This window comes from Ischnura elegans (genome assembly GCF_921293095.1).
Source record: "Ischnura elegans chromosome 13 unlocalized genomic scaffold, ioIscEleg1.1 SUPER_13_unloc_4, whole genome shotgun sequence".
In the NCBI taxonomy this organism is placed as follows: domain Eukaryota; kingdom Metazoa; phylum Arthropoda; class Insecta; order Odonata; family Coenagrionidae; genus Ischnura; species Ischnura elegans.
In genome coordinates this window covers 4,560,651-4,579,826 of record NW_025791660.1, presented here as the reverse complement: position 1 = coordinate 4,579,826, position 19,176 = coordinate 4,560,651, and the positions used below count along the sequence as shown (strand labels likewise).

Here is a 19,176-nt window from a genome sequence, read left to right as displayed (position 1 = left end):
AGAGATGTGGCCTTGGACATTGCAAAGGAAGACCAGCAAAAGGCAAAGACACATGCTCTCTTGCCATACGTGGCTGGAACGTCGGAAAGAATTGCTAGAGTTCTCGCCAAACGTGACGTTCTGACGCGATTTATAAGTTTGAAGAAGACCTCTGACCTCCTCCGGAGTGAAAAAGATCGTCATTCATCAGATATCTATGAAGGAGTGTAAGAAGTAACGTGTTCCTGTGGTTTAGCATACATCGGGCAAACATCTAGATCCCTCAAATGCAGAATAAATGAACATCTTAAGGCAACCGAAAAGAAAAATGTTCGTCTCTCTGCGGTTGCAGAGCATGCATGGTCGGAACCTGGGCACGTCACACTTTTCAAGGAATCGAAAATCATCGCCAGGGAAAATAAATATTTCCCTAGGCTGATAAGGGAGGCGATTGAAATAGCGAGTCACCCAAATAACTTCAATGGGGAAGACGGCTATCCTTTATCCTCATCTTTCAAACGGCTTTTCCAACAATGGATTTAAAAATCAACATCGGTCTGACTAGCTGTAAATAAATAAGGATCACAGATCTGCAAATCATTTGGACCCGAAGACGGGAGCTGGAACGCGCCCGAAACTGTCGTCCACAAAACATGTATCAACGAGGTGTAAACCCGGAAAACTATCACCAAGTTACCTGTAAAATAAATAGACTGCATGGTAAAGAGTATATTGTTATATATTAATGTTTACAGCCAAATTTATTTCAAACGCGATACAATTCGCATGTTACACTTCCATCACTCCATCTCCGAGAGGGAGAGAAAACAAAAAACAATCTACCCAACAGAAAACAAGCAATGCAAACCTTTGCGATATGACAACATCCTCCCTCTAAGATTATAATACCCAGAAAAAGAAAACAAAAATAACTTCCTGCTTACAATTCAAAACTTTGTTTTGGCTTTCTTACCCGATTACTTCTTCTGGGTGGTATACAAACATCTTGGTCACTAGGGGTCACAGACGTCTCCTTATTGTCCACCTCAATGTTCTTATCAATATTTCCATCAGTCACTGGTCTTTCAATTGGGAGAGTTTCATTTTCCCTTACAACAACAGGGGCTGCCATTTCTACCATTCTGTCTGGCTCAAAATAGGGTTTTAAGATGATGATAATAATAATAATCTTCTATATATATAAAAGAAAGTCGAAAATCGTGTTAGTTAGAACACTTATAACTCGAGAACTGCTGCACCGATTTCAATGAGATTTGGTTCTTTGGATTCGTCTCAGGCGGGGTTAACATATAGGCTATTAAAAAAAGGATAATTTCACAAAAAAAATTCATCTCTTTCCTATGGACATGCTTTTAGGAGTTATAGTAACACAACAATTGATAAGTCGGTCAAAACTACAAATTAAATAATTTGTTTTGTTTTTACCACTTTAATAACTGAATTTAGTAACAGTATAACATTTTAATTACTAAATATATTCAATATATTAATTAAATTGAAATTACATTTAAAAAATTAAATTCGAGCTAATTGTAAGCCCAGCCGTGGCCAAGCTCGAGTTGACACTTCACTACCGTGTTTGTTAACAAATCTCCAAGCAATTGTTGACAAACGGTAATGTCCGTGTTCCTGTCGAGGAATCGAGTAGTTTTAACTCATTTCCTTGGAATGATTGCAAATTAGTTTCAGTGAGCTCATCAACAAAGAGTTCCAGAATATGATTGATCACCAAAAGAATCAAAGATGGTTGATTTAGCGAGCAAGAACGAAGATGCGGATGACTAAAACGAGGTAGATTCAAATAGTTCGTACTCTGCATGAATTCGAATCTTTTAAATGTGTAACAAACGAAGACGAAATCACCAACTACCTATCTGAATATTTTAAGTCCTTGGACATACCTAGCTTACCAAGGCACGATTTACAGAAAAATGTAGTTTCTGTGTTCATGATCTTTCGAAGCCTAAACCAACCATAACTATCCAACGGAACGTGTTTGGTGATTAAAATAATTGGTAATGAATGTGATTCACGCAGATTCACTCAAAAGAAAATTCAAAGGTGAGGAAGTCCTTATTCCGTAGATTCCATTATCTCAACTCATATGCCCTTTTGAGATTAAACGTATTCAATTTCCAATTCGTGTTGCATTCGTGATAACGATTAAAAAATCGCATGGTCAGTCTTTCAGTTTTTGTGTTGTTTGTGCTCATGTGCTAATGAAAACCCATGATTTTCTCATGGTCAATTTAACGTGCTATGTTCACGAGTCGATAAACCATCCTCTGTTTTTCTTCCTTCGCTTCAAGTGCGTAGCTAGGATAGGGGGTTTTGGGCGCAGCTAATATCACGGGTCTGTAGGGTATAGAAAACTCACTAAGGTAAGCGGGAAGTGTGGGAGCACTTCCCCCAGACATTTTTTAAGATAAATGGTTCAAAATAGTGGGTTTTGCGTCTGTGTGAATAGTTAAATATGTTTTGTTTGTTAGTCATCCGTCCCCCTAATATTAATAACAAAATCTTTCATAAAAAAATTCTCTAAGCTCTTGGGGGGGGGGGGGGGTTTATCCCCCAAAACCTCCCCTCGCTGCGTCACTGCTTTGCTTCGCTATATTTATTTAGCTTCATCCGCTTTATCTTGCGCCTGACAACAAAACAAAAACTGTTGTTTCTCAGAAGGTGCTTGACGCAAGACATTAAACCCGAATGTGTAGGGCTCACCGTGGTGCGTTTACGCATGCAGTACGTTTACGCAGTGCATTTTTTTCAAACAGAGATACTAAAACTGGCGCGCCTTAAGTCATTTAATGCGAATGCTGCTTCATAGGGTGCTGCTGCGTGCTTTTCTTGCACGATTTTGAGCATCAGTCAAGCGTCGGTCTGGAGTCGTGTCAACCTGCCCCCTGAATGGGCCAAGTGTATGCAACAGACTAGGACCTAAAAACATTTTTTTACAGCTAATAACGCAAATAGCCAACAACTGAATGCGCATAATTTTTATTTCATGAACTGCTTTATTAAACCACAATGCCCAAAATTTCTTAAGCTAAAACGTAATAAAATTTGCTGAAAAATATCCGCGTAGACGTGCTCCGATCCACCCTATACATATAGATTCAATAAAGAAAATGTCCTTCTGACAAGCAATTTTGGTACTCATTTACGTAGTTTTATTGAATTTGTATCCTTATTTCATTATAATAAATTAAACATGATTAAAAACGATACAGCCGCTCTTGATTTATAAATGGTGTAAGTAAACTCTAAGTTCATTGATTGTTAGGCGATACGAAGTTCGCTGGGTCAGCTAGTAATAATAATAAAACCAGAAAATGTGTTCCCTAAACATCCGAAGAGGAATATTTCAAGGTTACTCACTGTCACCACTATGGTTCTGTTTAGCAATAAACCCACTGTCAAGTCTACTAAAGAAATGTAACATCGGATATTGGTTAAATCGAAGCAATGGTACTAGAGTCAATCATTTAATGTTCATGGATGATCTGAAACTGTACGCCGAATCCAAAGAAATACTTCAGGTACTCATCAGAACTGCGAAAACGTTTAGTGAGGATATATTTATGGAATTTGGACTGGATAAATGTGCCAGTGTTCACTTAAATAAAGGAAAACCTCAGACACCACTGGAATGTATAGACGACATAGAGATACTTCCAGTAGATGGGTCATATAAATACTTAGGCTTTTATCAAAATCATCGGATAGACCATACTGAATTAAAGAAAGCTCGAGCAAATGCATATAAGAGTCGGGTGACGAAGATCCTGAACAAAAAGCTATCTGGAAGGAACATGATAACGGCAATAAATACCTGGGCAGTGCCTGTGCTGGCTTACTCCTTCGGAATTTTAAAATGGTCTGACACGGATCTAAATGAGCTGGACCGACTGACTAGACGACTTTTGAATAAATTCCGATGTTTACATGATAAGGCTTCAGTAATTAGGTTATATATCCCAAGAAAGGAAGGAGGTAGAGGCCTAATAAATATTCTTCGACAATGCCGATCTCAGGAACAGTCAATGAAATCCTCCTTAAAATCGTCAAAAGATGCATTAATGAAAGCGGTAATAAAGGCTGACGTGGGATACACACCATTGAATTTTGGGGAGAACCAAGATCGGATTCAAATACCAGACCTAAACCAACAAAAGCAGGAATGGAAGTCTAAAATCTTGCATGAAAAGTTCCCAACAGTCATACAGGAGGATTGGGTTGACAGAAACGTCTCTCTGAAATGGCTTCAAGATGGCTTTTTATACCCGGAGACTGAAGGGTTTGTGATGGCAATTCAAGACAGAGTTATAAGAACTCACAACTATGAAAAAAATATATTAAAATTTGAAATTGCAGATAAATGTAGAAAATGTGGGAAAACGGGTGAATCCATTGAACACATAACTTCGGGGTGCTCAGCTCTTGCTGGTAATGACTATCTCAATAGGCACAACCAGTTGGCCAAAATTATCCACCAAAACATAGCAACTACCTATGGACTTTTAAAAAATACTCCACCATATTACAAATACCATCCTCCCGCCGTACTAGAGACAGATACACACATCCTATACTGGGATAGACCGATACTTACAGATAAAACCATAGATTACAATAGGCCTGATATTTTATTGATCCACAAATTACAGCAAAGAGCAAACATAGTCGATGTAGCAGTGCCACTAAATCACAATGTTGAGTCTACGGAAAGAGAGAAAATACAAAAATATCAGAATTTAGCCGGTGAAATAAAAAAATATTTGGAAGTTGAAAGACGTCAGCATACACCCACTGATAATCTCTGCGGAGAGAGTCTTGTCTAAAAGATTCAAAAAAGAAGTTGAAGACCTGGGAATTAAAAAATAACTGATTAACCTCGGGAAAAAAGCTGTTTTACTACAGACCTGCCAGATCGTGAGAAGATTCCTGGGTCGGGCATGATCGGACAGTGTAGGATAGGGTGAATTCTCTTCCTTAGCATCCGAGCCTAATCCTAAATTGACCTTGGGATAGGTGAATATTTCCAGCTGGTTTTAATCAGCTGAAAGTGCATAAAAAAACAATAATAATAATAATGTATCTATTTGCATTAAGGACAAGTACTTTTGAAATATACAAGATGTAAGACACATCAAAATCATAAGTATGTACATCCCACTCAGCACAAAGTGAATAATATGCACATATTATTCAAATTTTATGCGAATGTTATGCCACCTCAATGTTATAAATCGTGCATAAAATGTGCATATAAATGGTATAATGTCCTCATAAATTGCGATATATGCGCATAATATGCGGTATATATGCACTGATGACTGGTGATTCTTTTCTCTTTTCTCTCCATTCCTCCTTTTCAGGCACTATGAGTGGTAGAATTGGTCTTTGTCTTGATTGCCAGGACTGTTGGTTAGGAGTACCAATGTGGCGGCTGGTTTTCTGCATCTCCCTTTGAGGAGATTGGCCTGCAATGGCGATCCCAAGGATTTAGTTTCGCCATTCCAAGAGCAGCAATGTCATTAATTTCAGATGTTAAAGTTGACTCGTAGAACTGCTTCGCTGCTTCCTGGAATTTTTCTTCAAGCGGCTTCTCGTTGGTGGCCAGATCTAGTAGGTCACTGCCGGCGAATTTGGGGATTCTGGTGATGCTCCGCAGTATTTTCCGGATCGTCTTGTCTAGTTTTCTGATCGGGCCTTAAAATGCCAGCCCGGACCAGATAGGAGAGACGTATGTGATGGCAGGTATTATAACAGCTTTGAAGATGTGCAGTCGGAGATGTTGGGGTATTTCTTTCGAGGTTATGATGGGACGATGTAGTAAGCTTGTCCTGCTGAGCTTCTTTTGGAGTTCACGCAGATGGGGGCAAAATCGTAGCTGCCGATCCAGGTGAACTCCGAGGTAGGTGGCGTTATCGCTCCATGTTATATTTATACCTCGCAGAGTGAGTGGAGCAGCAGGAAGTAGGAACCAGCTATTCCTTTTTTGGAACATGACCGTTTTCGTTTTGGCCGGGTTGAGGTCAATTTTCCATTTGGAGTACCAATCCGCCACTTTGTTTAAGGCTGTTTGAAGGTATTTTGCAGCGTAGCGTGGTCTAGTGGATTTGCAGATTATGGCTGCGTCATCCGCAAAGAGGCAGGTGGTTGTGTTCCAGCAGAACGTTGTTGGAAAGTCTGCGGTATAAATGGAGTACAGCAGTGGTCCTAAGACTGATCCTTGAGGGACTCCGGCAGGATTAGGTCGAACGGTTGATTTGCTCCATCCCAATGGACTCTGAACTGTCGGTTATTGAGGAGGTTCGATATGGTTTCGATGATCCAGAGCGGGTAGCGGTAGGTTTTTAATTTCCAAATAAGTCCTTCATGCCATGCCTTGTCAAACGCTTTGCTGACGTCTAAAAAGGCAGCAGCACTGCAGCTTTTAGCGTTGAAGGCGCTGTTGATAAAGTTTGTGACACGAAGTAGGGCATGCTGTGTTGAGTGCTTTTTGCGGAATCCGTATTGGAAGACTGGGAGAATCTTCTCTGATTCGGTGTGCTTCAGTAGGTGGGATTGTATTACTCTTTCAAACATTTTTCCAAGACCGTCTAGGAGCGAGATCGGTCTGTAGCTGGATATTACGGACGGAGGTTTGCCTGGTTTTTGCAAACCTATTACCGTTGCTTTCTTCCACGATCTAGGAAAATAGTTGAGTCGGATGCTTGCGGTAAAAATGAAGGCCAAAAGAACTCCGGCTGCTCTCGGAAGTTGTTTCAGAACCTCATTTTTAATCCCGTCAGGACCTGGAGCTTTCCTCAGTTTAAGTCTACTGAGTTCCTCAGCGATGTTTGGCAGTGTGATTTCTGGAGGATTTGCGGCAGATGGTGGCATTGGCGGCTCTTCTTCTTCTAGTTGAGTAATGTTAGCAGCCAAAGGTGTAGGGCTGTTTGGCGTAAAGCAGTCTTGCAAAAAGTCAGCAAAGCAAGAGGCTTTTTCAATGCTGCTGCAGGCTAGTCCGGAATCTGTTCGTATCGGTCGATTTTTGTGAAGGGCTTCCTGAAAGATCTGGCCATTCGCCATATGCTGCCGTCGTCAGTGGATAGCGAGGACAGTTTCTTCTCCCAGGTCGTCTGTCGGAAGTCCAAAACCGTGTCATGTACCTTTCGTTTTAGTACTTGGAAGGCTCTTTTGTCGCGTGGATCATGTGTTTGTTGGAAGCGTTTACGCGCCTTGTTTTTTCTTTGAACCAGTTCTTTGATACCAGCCGGTAGGTCCAGGTAGTCGGGAGGACTGCGCTTTGCGAGAGGTGTCGCCGTTTCTGCCGCTTTCTGGATATTATTTGTGAGCGCTGCAACGAGGTTGTCTATGTCTGCGCACGTGTCTGCTGAGTACGAAGCTGGCAGAGATGATGTAATAGTAGTTCGAAACAAGGGCCAATCGCATTTGGCGAAGTTTCTGTGCTGTGGGAGTGGGAGATAAAGTGGTTTGATCCCCAAGTAACAGATCACTGGGTAGTGATCACTTTCAAGTGCTTGCACGGTGCGGCAGGAGACGGATAAATTGATATTTGCAAAAAGGAAGATGTCCAGCACGTCACAGGAGCCGTTGGACGTGTAATGCGTCGGATAATCTGGACCCAAGGCACGGATATTGTTGTCATCCAGCCATTTCCTCAGCTTGTTTCCTCTCGGGTTCGGGACATTCGACTGCCAGGAATGATGCTTGGCGTTTAGATCACCACCGAGTACAGTTGGTGATCCTCTTTGCAATATCGCTGCATATTCATCAGCAAAGAAGTTCTGCTTAGGCCGGTGATAGGCCGAGACAATTGTGAGGTCGCCTGCATTGGTTTTTAGCTGTACCGATGTTGTACTGATATATCCTGACGGAATGTGACCTATATCGGGTATTGCGATATAGGATGAACCTTGTTGGAGGACTAAACGGCATGCTTCGTGACGACCCTCAAAGTCTTAGTCGGGTAATAAAATTTCTGAAAACTATTGGTCTGCTGAATGAAATCTAACCTCGTTACACAATTTGTATTCACGCTCTCACCTTTCTCACCTATTATTTTATATTCCGAGGAAATAAATATCCAGATTCCTTCAGGTTCAGGTTTATGACGTGATCCTCCCAAAATGAATTTTTACGAATGGAATGATGCGGTGCAAAATGACCTTAGATGTCGACGCACCCTAAAAATAGCAATAACTAACTAACTAACCGATGTTGTTTCAATGGAGGAGTTTTGAGGTACAGGAAGCTGATGTCCTTTTAGGCCGTCTTTAAGTAAAACTGCAGTTCCTCCGCTGCCAGGTATCTCAGGGTTTTGTCCGGTTCTGTCACCTCGAAATATGGTAAATCCAGGAATTTTCCAATTCTGCGTGGTGTGGAGTCTCGTCTCGCTGATAAGCGCATCGTCGACATGAAATTCCGTCAAGAAGGAGAGAAGTTCTGGAGTCTTTCGTCGGAGTCCGCCATTCGCGTTCCAGGTCGCGATGGTGAGGCGTGGTGGCTGCTTCGCGTGCCTAGGGAACGCGGAAGTTTAGCGCTGTGAGCTCTTGCGTCATTAGTGCTTGTTGTTGCAAAAGCTGTTGCTGAAGAATTTGCGTTACAGCAACAAGGGATTGTATGGCAGAAGCTATGTCGGAAGCGCCTGAAGAGGGGTCAGGTGCCGGCGGTGCAGAGTTTTTCTTTAAGGAATTCAATTCCGGGAAGTGCACGTCCAGTCGCTGGCGTGGAGTAGTTGACGGTCCTGGATTTGGTGCATTTATACCGGTTCCCCAGGGGTTTTGCCTACCGAGAGAAGGAATTTGAGCAGGAGTCTGCTTCGGCGGTGCGGGTTGCGGCTTCTTCTGGGACGCCCTCTGTTTGACCAAGTGCCTTTTGTAGACGGGGCATTTCCTAGACATCGCAGGATGATCTCCTTCACAATTACAGCATGTGGCAGGAGTCGTCTTTGGAACTGTGCAGTCAGATCCGTGGTGAGGGCCGGAGCATCACCAACAGCGTGGATGCGCCGTGCAATGAACGCTGGAGGGCCCGAACCTGTTGCAACGATAGCACATTTGTGGTCTATCGTGCTTTAATGGTGCTAGGCGAAGGTGAACAGGGCCGACTTTTTAAAGCTGCAATAGCTTTTGGTGTCCACTCTGCAGTAGGACGGACAGCAATTTGATGTAGATCCTTCTTATGTTATTCCCTTGTGAGAAGGGTTCTTGCCGATATTACGGGAATTCCGTCTTCTCCGAAGAGTTCTTTTAGATAATCTAGATCGAAGTCCGCATCTAGTCCTCGCACTAGAAAGGACATAGTTCTCTCTTCAGGTAGCGCGTATGAAACTGCTTCAGCCTGTTCCTTGGCCAGCAGTTCTTTGAGGGCAGCATGATCTTTCAGGGTGTCGAGGTGGACTCGCGTGATATCACGGCGAATATCTAGCCGGAACTCTCCCTTGACGACGGATTTAATTAGTTCTACTGACTTTTTGTAGTCAGAGATCCCGTAAATTAGGAATGGCGGTGGCCGTTGGCGTCGTGGGGGACGCTTAGGAGCTTCAGGTACAGGTAGGATGGCTGCATCTGGTGCCGGCTCTTCGGTATTTGCCGATTCTTCTGCATTTGCAAGGGGAGCATACTTATTGTTTGTGACAACCTGCTTGGCGGGTTGCACAGTGGGCGGAGAAGCGCGGCCTCTCTTCCTTTTAGTTTTCTTGAGGGTAAAAAATGCTCCAGAAGGAATATATGCTTCCGAAACGTCCATGCGGTCCTGATGAGGGCCATTCAGGATCTCGTTAGGGCCTTCTAGAGAGTGCTGCATTGTTACAGCTGAAGCAGCAGAAGCGGTAGACGCATTTTTGGCCTCTTGGGAAGAGGTTGAAGTAGATAAGGACCCCAAGAGGGCCGGTGTCAAGGACCTTAGAAGGGCCGTTGAGCTTTCCTCGCTGTTGACGGAGGCTGGTGACTCGGGGGAGTCATATGATGGTGGCGCTGTGTTGCTGTGGCCTTGGCGCAGGTCCTTCGCTGCCATTCGACTGCTGTAAAGCGTCGGGTGGCCGTCAAATGATGTCTCGGTGTCACAGCCAGTTGACCGAGATGGTGAGCCGGTGGATGCTGTGGCCGCCATGGATTCCATGGCGGCCAGATGATTCGTTGGGGAGGGCAGGGAGGGCTGTTTGGGGCCTAACACGGGGACCCGGCCGTGTCCCCCAGGCGTGCAATGAGTTAGACTCTAGTGCCTGGGGTAGCGGCCGAGACAACCTGGGAGTGTCGCTTTGGGCAAAGGCACCACCCGGAGGTGATAACCACAGTGACCGGGTTCGAAAGGTAGGTACGAGCCCAGTCAGCTGCGGCCCCAGGGGCACCCCTTTAGCGACGGGACTCAGGAGTGATGTCTCTGCTCCCGGCGGAAGCGGAGTGCTGTGGCGTGAAGTCCAAAAACAATGTCCGTGAAGGCAAGGTCAAGCAGGTGGCGAAGGTCCAGGCGAGCAGAGTCGAAAACGGTGGCGTAGTCGCACGAGAGCGGCGGCAAAGATCAGATTAAGCTGTGGTCTTTAAACCGGCATATGCACGGATGGAATGGCATTGTTTGCATATATACGGAATATATGAGGACATTATACCATTTATATGCTCATTTTATGTACATTTTATGCACAATTTATACCATGGATGTGGCATAAAATATATTCGTATATAATCATGCCCATATATACCATTTATATGCACCTTTTATGCACAATTTATACCATAGATGTGGCCTTAAATATATTCGCATATTATGCCCATGTATACCATTTATATGCCCTTTTATGTACATTTTATCCACTATTTATACCATTGATGTGGCTATAGGTATATATGCACTTATTATACCCATATATACCATTTATATGCACCTTCTATTTTATTATGCACATTTTATACCACTGATGTGGGCTACCATATAGTTGCATATTATGCACATATATACCATATCTACGTTTCTTTTATGCACATTTTATACCGTTGATGTGTGCTAATATGCAGTTGCATTATATTTGAAAATTACATAAATAAAAAGTGATTCCTGGAAACGAGGAGAAATTTAATGAATCATTCATCTAGAGACAGCATAGTTACATTGCACTAAAACAGGGCACAATCCTCCTACCTCAGCGTTGCATCACAAATTTACAAATATTCAGTTAGAGTCCTATGTAATCGCCAATTTGGTAGAAATGACATCTTAAGGCAAGCATTCACCCTTCCATTATCGTCACTCACGAAATTGTGATTAGAAAGCACAAAGTATGTCACACGAATTCACAATCACAACACTCGCGATGATTCCTTCCATGACATCCGCATGGTTGAACATCTACGGTCTTTTCTCAACGAAGGTATTATAAATGGTCCAAAATGTGAATCCAAGCCACAAAAAGGTCTTCTAATCGCATAATTATATCTGTGATAGTCATTGAGTTATGGCGAGCAATCGCGCAAACGATGTAAGCAAGCCGTTCTTGAAAATGCACTCCTAAACAATAAAGATAATATTGTCACTAATAATCACAAATTAAAATAATTATATGCATATTTGATCAAGTACGTGATATCTTCAAGGCGAAAGTGCAGCTCCCCAGTCAGCACAAAAGATATTTTACCCCATTATTACCCAAATTTTACACGGGTAAAATTGTGGTAAAAGATTGGTAACGGGTAAAATATCTGTAAAATTAAGTGGTAAAATTCGGGTAATTGCATGGCAAAACATGGGTAAAATTCGTACTTTTTCCGGGTAAAACGTTCCGGTGCGACATCAGAGCAATCTGTTGAGCTTTAAAAGATATATGATGCCACCCCCTCTGTTGGCGCTATTGTGAACTAACTGTGAATAGCATTAATGCGTTATAGGAATTTTTTATTTTAGCAATTATTTCTCTTCAGCAAGTGGTTATTACCTTTTAAAGATGTTGTATTCTATATTTTGTTACTTTTAGTTATCAATAAATAGGTATTCTTCAGTGTGAATTTCGACGTTGTTCGTGAAATGAAATTGAATTGAAGAATACCTGTAACTAAATTGATAATTATGCCATCTACGGTAGGAAATAACCACTTGCTGAAGAGGAACAAGGTCAAAAACAAACTTTATGTACAACATAGGGAAGTTCTTAGGTAGGAATACCCGTTGAAAGAGGAATGACCGAAATAAATACAAACGGAATTTTAAATTGACGGTTTAATATTAACAACATTATTTATTGTAATTTTATACAAGAATAATATTAGACTTGGAGAAAGATTTTTGTTGAACAGTCGATCACAATGTCTTCCACAATATATGCCTCTAGACTCCCTATCCCCTTTCCACCACTCAGCCGCAATCTAGCCAGCCTTAACCATTCCCCAATGCTCTTCTTCACCATTGAAATGTCGATTTCTGGGCCATTTCTGTTTTTCTGTTTTACAACATCATAAATCATGAAAATGATGTTAAAAAAATATCTGTAATTTAAAAACATTAATCTGGTAAATCATCAAGTTAAATGACAATGCTGATGTACAGCGTCATTAGGCAAATGTGATATGCTTACCAAATATTAATCCGATCAATCCCGAGAATTCCACCTCAAAAGCCACCTTACACAAGGACTTCCCCTTCATACAGAACTTCAAAGCCAGTTCATTTGTCATCAGTGATGCCAGACAGGAGTACACTGTTTTATTCAGGGCAGAATTGACATTTTTATGGGATAGCCCCCGGAATAAAAGCCCAGGAGATTGATCCTTCGATAGCTGGAACTAAGTATTAATGGTTATGCATTAGATGGTTAAATCAATGTCAAGTGATGAGAAAGAAAACAAAAAAATGTTTATTAATAATAGTAGAGGGTTACCATATACTTTCTGATGTTTGGAGATGTTAACTCATTTTGTAAAGACTGTAATTCACATATTGAATTGACCGGAAGAGAATAAAGTTCTCTAACATCGTCAGAGTGTTCACGGTTTCCTGATGATGCATTCAAATTATCTAATTGTATTAAAATTGTATGTATAGCTTCCTCCGAGGAAGAAAGTTTTTGGAGTTCCATTGCCATGTGTTCCACCATCTTTTTTTCTAAGTTAAGGATGTCATTTACAAAAATTTAAAATACATGAGAAGAAAGCATTAAAGTTTGAGTAAAAAAATTATTTTTCTCAAACTAAACAAACTAGACGCAACATCAGCAAAACAAATGCCAAATCATATTATAAATGCTAAACTCTTGAACCATTATTTTCCCAATCGCCTGACTGGTTCAGGTGCATCTCCTTCTGAGTCTGGGAATGCAGAGGTTCTTTCATTGTTTCCAATCTCTGAATTAGAACTTCTTCATTGGTCATCTCAAATGTCCTACAAGTGACCGAAACTGCTTTCCCAGGAATTCTTGGTGCCCTCTTTGAGGAAACACCCTGGTGCAATAACTTAACTGCCTGCAATTTTTTCAGACGGTTTTCATGATATTTATCAATTTTTTCTTTCACCATCACAGTAGAGGGATCTAAAAAAATTAATTTTCAATATAAATTGGCTCATCTTTTGAAAATACACAATTCAGAAAATAGAACATAACAATTGCTACATTACAATCGTTATCACTGACCCTTCAAGCCATTAATTTGCCTGGTTCTGCTAAGTGGTGTTGCCTTGGGAGCTGGGGAAGTCAGTGGTACCTCTCTATGGACCAGAACATCCCCTTGAGAGGTCTTTTAGATTTTCCAGTAGTAGCCTTTATCCAGGAATACCTGACAGAAAATCTTTATTGGAAGAAACACCCTCATGGGATGTTTTCATTCCCTGCGAGTTTTTTAGATTTTCGTTAGTTTTTTTCTTTATCATTAATGGGGCATCAGCTGCAATAAAAACTTTTGATAGAGATAAATAATCTTTTGAAAATAATACTTATGAAATATTAACCTCTTTAAACCTCAAAAAAGAAAAGAATTGCATAATAGGGTATTTGCATATTTTTGGAAAGCGATCTTTAAAAAAAATTAAACGCTAATTATACCTAATCCCAAGTCTGAGAATAGTGAGGTAATTTTTTAGTGAGCCATCAGTAATAATGCCATCAGTAATTAAAATTTGCAAAGTTAATGTTGTCCTGAAACACCAGGGAGCCACATTATCAGAGCTGTAATGTCATTTTGTATGTTACATACTACCAACAGCTGAGTGTTTTAGTCTGCACAATATTAATGAAAAAATTATGCATATTAAACATTCATTATTAAATTATAACTGAAACTAAGCAACAATTGATGCTGCTAATCGAAAGTAATGTTTGTAATGATATAATTTAACATGCTAACAACATTTCAATCTTATCCTCCCAGGTGCAAATACCCTATTGAGAAAGGAATGACTATCACAAGAAAAGAAAACTTTTATTTGACAAATTCTTACCTTGCGGCGATGGTGGGTCACTTATACTATCCATCTCATCACAATTTTCAGATGAGCTGTCAGGCTCATTTGGGTAGCGGAATTTTTTTTCGATCCTCTTCCTTTTATAGCAGTTTCTCCTGGACTTAACAAATGTTTCCAAATCCGTTCCACTGTAATCAACAGCTTCGCATTCAAAATCTCTAGCTGCTATGAACTTGTCTGATATGAAAGGATAAAACATCATTTATACATTCCACAGTAAAAATTCTCTCCTAATATCTAAGGAAATTTCTCACTTACCAAAACAAGGAATCACATATCAAAGGGGTAACAGATCCGATTCCTCTTTTGGTTCAACTCCCTTATACATCAGGCTCCTCACTTCAGCCTCATGGACTTCCTCCGGTGGAAACAAGGCATAGCTTCTTCCTTCAGATGTCCTTAGCCAAGATGAGGGGATGGTAGATACTGTTGCAGTTTTAAAATTCCTATGAGGATTAAATTCTGCCACAGCCCAAGACATGCTGAAAAATCAATTTCCAAGAGTTAAAAATAACACTTTTTGCTTCGAAATAGGGCTCAGACGTTCACCTAAAAACATTCATTCACAAGTTGAGTGTTAAAATCATACTGGTAAAATCATACATGTTTCTGAAAGAAATCTTATCGTAGTTCGTGCAATTCCGAAATAGTATTAAATTTGTTCCATAGATATTACCTTACTTACATCAATACTCAAGATGCAGGAGCTTGGAAATGTAAAACTGCTCCTTTTGACCATTTATCGGAATTATCAATGCCTTCCCCTTTATGTCCTTCAAAGGCCACAATATTGATTCCAACAGATCATTGCCGAGGAATATTTCAACATTCCCTGAATTTGCAGGTATGTTGTAAAAGGAGGATAAGTTCTTGATTGCCTTACCCACAACAAAAACTTCTTCATCTCTAGTAGCAATGTGAGATAAAATAACTATTTTTTCACTAGTAGTCACTATACAATTGTTTGGGGACCTGTCACCTATTATAAAATTTTTGCATTCCACTGCAGTGTAGCATGGGGCATCCAGATTAAATGGCAATCTGTCTTCATCGGCATGCTTGGTAACAGACTTATTTCTTTTTCCATGATGGCTTCCAAGTTAGTGCTGATTTCTTTCATGGATGCGCCTGACTATTTGTGATAATGGAAGGCTAGGTTTCCTTATCATCCTCTTTATTTGGTATAACTTATTTTCAAATTTAAAGGCACTAAATCTGTCCAATGGGCCGAGTAACTTAACATCATTTGGTAGATGTATAAGTCCATGTACATTGTACGACATATTTTTCCTCCCATAGAGAGCACTAAATTTACTGGTAAAATATTCTAGCAAGGTTTTAGCATAATTAACATATGAATAGGGTAGCATTAGCAGTCAAATTGCATAGTGCAAAGAGAGAAAGTGCTTGTACACGCTACGTGGCAATATATTATGGAGGAGAAAAGGACCAGTATATACCAAAAATAGCCGGAATTCAGTTGTACCTCGTTGAGGTGTCTTGGCTTTCCAAAAAATTCCTCAGAAATGTGTGACATAATGTTCCCAATGTTTTCATTTAACAATGCCAGCTTCCTTGCATGCAGCCTAACGGATAGATCACCCTTAAACCAAGCCAACAGTATTTTCTTGTTACCCCCAAACACACTAAATGCATATATTCAAATGGGAAATGGGAAATCATTTTTGTCCCAGGAATATATACCAATGGTGAATCACCAATATGGTGGTTCTCATCAGATTTTAACAAAAAGTCTTCATTATTTTTGAGGGGGGCATTAATATTATCAACAATTACTCTATTATCTACATAATCTCCCTCCACAGTGCATATTCCGCATCCACGATACCCAGTATGACCCTTGATTTGTGCCACAAAAGCACGTAACTCCCATGTATATATATATAGAGAAACTCTTCAAACAATGGATATGGAACTGGAAATGGATATGAAACTTAATGATCTGTTGTTTCCATGTAAACTATGTCATAATTTGGTATGTTGCACTAGTATAAATGCTATTTGTTTTAATTGCTTAGTTACCTCAGAAAGAAATTGCAACACTATCTTCGTTTACTTTTGTAAAAACAATGCTGTTTTTCTTTACAATTACTTTTTGTAAACTGGGTTTAATCCCGTGAAGTAAACATTATTATTATTATAACAAGTATCATAAGTACCTTTAGCCGCAGATATGAAGGCCCGGGGGAATGCCTTCAGACACTCCGTCCGTGGGTACTGCCGCATCTGCTTTGCTTCCAGCCCAAAAACACTTGAATTAGGCAAGTTGCCCAATCAGATTTTTGCTTAGCACCCATCATGGATTCATACTTTTGGTCCATCCGGACTCCATAACCAATATGGATCTGAAAGTGATGAGCATTTCCCTAATGGTTATCAGGGAGTATTCACGACCCTTGTACACAAAATACCCTCCATATTAATGAGGATATTACTCTATGTAATCATAATACAAACACCAACTGCACGGCCCTACCTTGTGGGGAGTGTCATTATGGGGAATGGAATTCTGGGCAGTGAGCACCCCACTGCTGCAAACTCCACCTCCAGCCTCACTGCCACGTGACTGGATGAGAGAGGCTAAGGATATAGAGGCAATTAGTCGGGTACCAAAGAATATAAATTGTAATTAACGTACATAAGTTTTGGCATCTTAAATAGAAAAAAGAGGCGTTATTAATTGATCAGTCATACACACAATACCAGTTCACCTCATTCTCAGCAATGAGGTAACAGTAGTCTCAATATAAACAAAATTCTAGGGAAGGTACAACTTTCACTTTAAAATTCCTGCTGGACTTACAAATCATATCCTCCAGCTTTGAAAACTGTTTATCTAAAAGGGAGGATACGCACTCCTCCATCACTGCCTTCATCCTCCTTTCTACTTGAGCCTCCCTTTCATCTAACATCCTCTTTACATTCTCCTCCGACAGAAATTGTTCCCCCGGCGGAGAGGCTACAGCAGAGTTATTTATGAAGAGGTGCATAGCCTCGTCCTGAGCTATTCTTTTTTTACTTGCCCTCTCCACCTGAAAAGGCAGATTAACAGATCAACCAATGTTATGCGGACATTAGGAAGTACATCAACTTACTTGGCCAACGAGAAAGAGTTACATCGCACGAAAGACCACACACAGAATTTCGAAAGCTTACCTTTTTGGCTCGCTGTTTCGCTAAGGCCTCGAGTGACTTATATGCACCTGTTTCCTCAGAAGAAGTACTTGGAGGGTCTTCATCCCTAGGACAATGCCTGGGGCATGTCGCCGGGCAGCTAATTCTTTTAATGTTACTCAGAGCTTCCATGTTCTCTGAAAAAAATTGAAAATTGTTATAGATTCACAAGGATTGAATTTATTCACCGCTATTCATATCCCTATATCAGTGATTATCTTAGGTGGGCGCATATATTGAAGGAGTTATGGGTGATTATTGAATTATTTCGTGCCTACCAATGTTTTAATTCTTGGAATCTTGACGTACGGGGCTGAATGTGCTAGAGAAATGAACATAAAAGAATACCTATATCATCGAAACGAATGCATGCAAAACAGAATTCTGCTAAAATATCGAGTATTTGGAAGGGAAATTCTAGAACGTAAACACACTAATAAACTAAGAACTCAATAATTAGCTCGTATTCAAAATCAATATATATTTTGACAATTTTTTCTACCTTTTAAGGTGCTGTAGTTATCACATAGTCAAAAAATACCCAAGGCAGTATAACGGCCCATACAGTTCAACCGCAGAAGTAATGGGTCATCTCCATCAATTCTGACTCGTTATATTTTCAGGGAACAGAGATATATCATGTTTATGATGTTTTCTTGAAACGCGCATGCCCGTAATGGTGTTCTCACAAAAAAATTAATTCCTATTAATTTCCTCTGAAGTGGCGTTTATGAAACGAAAAAAGCAGACTTAAGCCCGGCTTAATTACACTACTACCGTCTATGAATCGTACTCCGAGATTCAAAATATATATGTCACATGATAACTGAAAACATTATCTTCGACTTTGTTTAGAATATGCAGTCTATATTTCAGCAAGCGATCTCACAATGTTTCCCATTTTAGTTCCTCAACTAATTTGAAGAAGCTTTGTGGACAAAGGATAAATCATAAAATGTCACACAGGAAAAAATTATTCTTCGATTTCCATTGCAAAATGTAAAATAAGTTTAATCCTTGTCCCCAACCTAAAAAGTAGAAATTCTAGCGGGAAAACATTTTCTTCAGCGGAGAAATTTTTTTCTTCTTTTTTCCCTTTTTTTAATTTGTGCCGTACGGCTTCTAGGTCTTGGTCGGATATATTGTGTTCGTTGGCGTTCTTTGCATCTTCATCTAGTTTGGGTATCTCAGGGAGGGGGGAGAAGACCCCTCTTCCCACTCGCCATACTATTTATTATAGATTGCCTCATAGTGTGATGCGGCTGCTCGGAGGAAAGCCTCCGCGTCCTCGCCGTCCGCAACCACATCCGAGGAAATCAAAGTTTTGTTGAATTTGATCGATCTTTTGACCGTTGCAAGGCTGATGGGGCCCCAATCATCGTGACAAGGTTCCCTCTGCCTCTTGCGTGGAGCATACTTGCCTATTTCCTAGTGTTTTAATGTGCTTTTTGAGCGTTCTTATGCAGGGACATATTCTTTTTCCGTTAATTAGATGGTATAGAGATCTCCTCTCCCCGTCCACATAAT

General features: G+C 40.5%; 1 protein-coding gene across 1 annotated transcript in view; it reads right to left on the bottom strand.

Annotated features, from left to right (window-relative positions):
- The window catches only part of LOC124173130 (zinc finger and SCAN domain-containing protein 2-like), a 342,671-nt gene that overhangs the window by 86,300 nt on the left and 237,195 nt on the right, over window positions 1-19,176 (bottom strand). The gene's annotated exons all lie outside the window — the stretch shown is intronic.